This window comes from Lineus longissimus, chromosome 3 (genome assembly GCF_910592395.1).
Source record: "Lineus longissimus chromosome 3, tnLinLong1.2, whole genome shotgun sequence".
Classification (NCBI taxonomy): domain Eukaryota; kingdom Metazoa; phylum Nemertea; class Pilidiophora; order Heteronemertea; family Lineidae; genus Lineus; species Lineus longissimus.
The window spans coordinates 8,440,640-8,445,188 of NC_088310.1; positions in this window are offsets into that span (position 1 = coordinate 8,440,640).

The window sequence follows — 4,549 nt, forward strand, 5'->3', positions numbered from 1 at the left end:
GACAGGCCATACCATAACAAAATTTAAAAAAGGGCGCTTATGACAAAATCCGTAGACAATTACGAAACATCAGATATAAATACCATCAGTATTATAAGGTCTCATTTTTTAGTTATGATGTAAGCTTATAAAGGGGTTTCAGGTTCATTGACTAACAATAGTGACAGCTTTTAGATAATACGAACGATGAAAGATGATTGGATACTTTTACAATGAGACCTAACGCAGATTTCTCTTCAGTGGTAATATTTCATTGACGAGCGGCTCACGCACCTTTGACATTTTCGATGAAAAAAAAATCGGGGCGCCGAAAGGTCACTGATGAAAATGAGATCGCTTGCGTTCTAAATAAGGCCATGCTACAACCTCAGAGTGATAGCTTGGATAAATAATCCCACGGTAGGATCATGAAAGTCCGTGACATACAAATTCCGGACGTATCATTGCAATCTCATTTCGTAGGAGGTTTTGACAACTGCTATGAAAACAATTGTATGATACTAGGATTGGATCAGAATCACACGCCAACGCAAGGGATTGCTACTCCCCATCGACCAATGTTCGAGCTGATACGACGTATGAAATCACTTTACATGTTGATTTGCTACGATAAAAGCTGGACGTCAATTGGGGACGTTTCCTTCTATATCACATTACGAGTCGCCAAGAACTAGATAGTCAATGACCCACTTTTTAGTTAACTAACTAACGTCACTTTGTCTGACATTCATCTTGAAATGCTTATGCCTAACATTAGTTGCACCATGAGCGTAATAGTGTGTGCTGCCACTGAACCTCGAGTTGCCGATTACGATTCAAACAACATTGCTCTTTTGAACATTGAAAAAATTACCCAAAATGATAAGCATTTCATGGAATCATTTGTAATTTGCTGAACGAAGAAGCGATGTTTGAGTAACAGACCGTACCTGTCTATGATCTGTGTCCACGCGGATATGATGAAAAAACAGGCCTCAAGGGATATGAGCAATAGTTCAATGTCACGGATATGCTACACGGCGTCCCTGGGTTTCTTTATCAGTATCTATTATTTGCATATCAGTCTAAATGGGATTGTTTCATTGCAAAGACTTCGGGGTCAACAACCTTGTTTTCAAGTTAAGAACAATAGTTGATAATCAATAACAAATCATTACAAGCCTTGAAAGATGAGTGACTTATAACACATTTTTACAATATCAGCACATCGTCTTACGTTTAGCTCATCATAAGAAAAACCAGTTGCCTTAACCTGTAGTTTGGCATTTGAATTCCGCGCCTGACCTTTCAACTTGCTGCATAGAAGGCCACTAAAGCCCTACATCTTAACGATCAGCCTCAATTATGTTAGGTTGCTCTGAACAACTTGTTTAGCCACACTTGATGGGTGCGTGTAAACGGGTTAATTCAACGGCAACTGAGCTATAACTTCATTTAAAAACAAGCGTTGAGGCAAAAACTGATGGTTGGGCCAGAACTGGTTAAAGGCAACAACTCGGTTTCTTTCAAAAGATAAGCGTTTAGCAGCAATTGATGGTTGGACTGGTTAACGGCAACAACTCGGCTTCATTAAAAAAACATAAGTTCAAAGAGAATCAATGGTTTACGCCAAAACGGGCTAACGGTAACTTGCACTTTTCAAAAACAAGCGTGGGTTGACAGCAACGACCCACCCAAATATATTTTTCAGTTTCATATGATGCTACGCATGAAAGGTGTTAACGAAATACCGGTATAGCCTATAGATGACTTTAATTATCATTTTACGATTTGCACCTTCTGATTGGGATTCATATTCAAGAACACGTATCAAATTCCTCCAAACTAAAACTTTGCCCACCCCGCCAACAACGATCGACAATCCACATTAGTTCAACTAGGAATTGGGTCAAAATGAGATATATACAAATAATGATATTTCTGGGCCATTTGCAAACAAAACTTTAAAACACAACTAAAGCCCAAACTGATAAAGAAGGCTTAAACGATGCCAGTGTGTAAGTATATTTGTCTTCTCTGAGAACTAGTCCAGTAATAGTTGAGTAATAACTAGTTGAGTAATAACTAGTTGAGTAATAACTAGTTGAGTAATAACAAAGACCTCATATTCTTATCGTAAAATAATGCTGTTGGTCCCAATTGTACAATTTGGTCTCATATCCAAGTTTCAAAATCATTTATGAATAAAAGTCCAGGCAGAATAAATTCGGTCACTTACCTTAAGATTTTTGAGATTCATACCCTCAGCTTAGCGGGGTTCAAGGAATTAGAGATAAAATACACCTATCACTTTGTCCAAGTAAAGTTATCACACCAATCGAAAGACTTTGGTAATAGCACAACCGGGGAAATTGCCGATCTGTCGGCTTGCTATCCTGCGCATGCACTCATTGCGATGCGACCGGGCACCCATTTATATACTCCGCCACGCGCGTATCCAATCACGGCTGGCAAGGCCCCCTCCAACTACTCAGTATTCTACGTTAATCATCAATCATTAAACAGGTTTTACATAAGGATTTCTAGGATTTTCGACATCAAATTACCTTTTCTGTGTCATACAGGGATATTTTCGGCAACTGGATGTTTACATGACATACATTTTCTTTGTAGGCAACTGTTTACTATCAAAAGAAAGAAAACATTCCGGTGAATTTGTGTCGCACGCGATGGTGTTAGTGGAAAAGTGGTTTTTGCGATTCCAATAGGGCTTCATACGTTCTAACTAATATTACCTTTCTTTAAATGTTATCAAAATAATCTTTTATTTTGTATTGTGCAAATGAATATACCATGATGAAATACTTGGTAGTAGAATTACATACAGTCAGAAGGCTTTAAAACAAAGGTTTTTTTAGCTTTTGCAGCGAAACTGAAAAACCATCTCTGGTAGTTTTTCAGTTTACGGAACGATTAAGACATCTTTCTAAATCCGAACTCTTCTTGAATGGTACTTCCATTTAATACTCTCAGGGTGTAAATTAGCGCTGCCTTATAAATCTCACTTGGGTTAAATATGGTAATCCGGTACGAGAGTCAGGTAACCCTACCCCGTAAGCGCCGGGTGCATGTTTCAGATGATGACTGTTGGTCTTATCGAGCGTCTGAAGTTAATTAAATTAATAAAAAGTCACACGTTTAGGGCAACAGGTTTGCTAGATTTAGCGCCGCGTCTTGAAAATGCACTAGACTTGAATGCCAATGATAAGGCGTATTGACGTGACAAATGTCATGATCTCTTAGTGTAGTTGAAGCGTTATTTTGCCCCTAACATCTCGCAGTTGAAAAATGTAAAGCCTAGCGCCCAATACACGGTCTATTGTCTTCAAACAAAGCCCGCTCGCACCCAGGCCTCAAGTCCCATTGTACCACTTTGATAACATCGACCACCACGAATCAACAGTAAAATACACTCCGCAGGCAGTGGACAGCCCTAGATCGACATGAAGGAGAGACGATCAGGATCACAAATGGACTGCGTGGGAGTCTACGGTGAAAGGACTTCTAAACTTACTTTTTTAGTGTCGATGACTGAACAAACAACATCCGACTACCACCGGGCCAAGAACAACAATCTCTTAAGGCTAAATTACCAATATATATGGTGTGAACAGTGTCATATTATTCTTGCCCCCAATTTTGCCAATTTATCAATGAATTTGAGGTCAATTCTGCCGCGAGTGGTTGGATCACTCTAGGCTATTATCAGCCGGTTTTGGCCCAATTCTCTATATTTGGTCATTCTACAATCAACTATATCGGAATTTTACGATGACAATGTAAATTAGGCTGCGGCGCTATAAAACAGGTGCTGAAGCTCACACGCCTAGAAATCGGTCACAGCCACTCAAATTGTATTGTACCACATAGATTACCTACCTCTCCAAATATGGTATGTTGCATTCAGGTAGTCAGACTCATCAGTGACGTACGATTAACGCGAATCTATTGATGCAATTCCAAGTACCAGAGCACATGAAATTTTTCGCTATTTTTAAGCCCCATCATCGAGAAAATATGTTCTATATGTTTCACTCGTTTTTAAATGGCGGTCATTATTCTGTCGACCGATATTCCAACAATAAAGGCTCTCTGTCATAGTGATGTATACAACATACGAATATATTGATGCCATTCCAAGTACCCATGAGCACACCTGAAATGTTTGTCCATCATCAAGAGAATACGTTAGCGACGGACATTGTTCCGTCGACCGAGACGGGTGATAGTGACGAGCTATGGCAGTTCTTAGAAAATCAAGGTGCTCATTGCACTCTCCGAAGAGGAAAAGTGCTCGTGGGAACCCTTAGGTGCATGTATGCGATTGCTGGTCAGCTATGACATGAATTTGATACAGCTACATGTATGCGACTGCTGGTCAGCTATGACAAGAATTTGATACAGCTACGTGTATATATGCGACTGCTGTTCAGCTATGACATGAATCTGATACAGCTACGTGTATATATGCAACTGTAGGTCAGCTATGACATGAATCTGATACAGCTACATGTATATATGCGATTGCTGTTACATGAATTTGAACCAG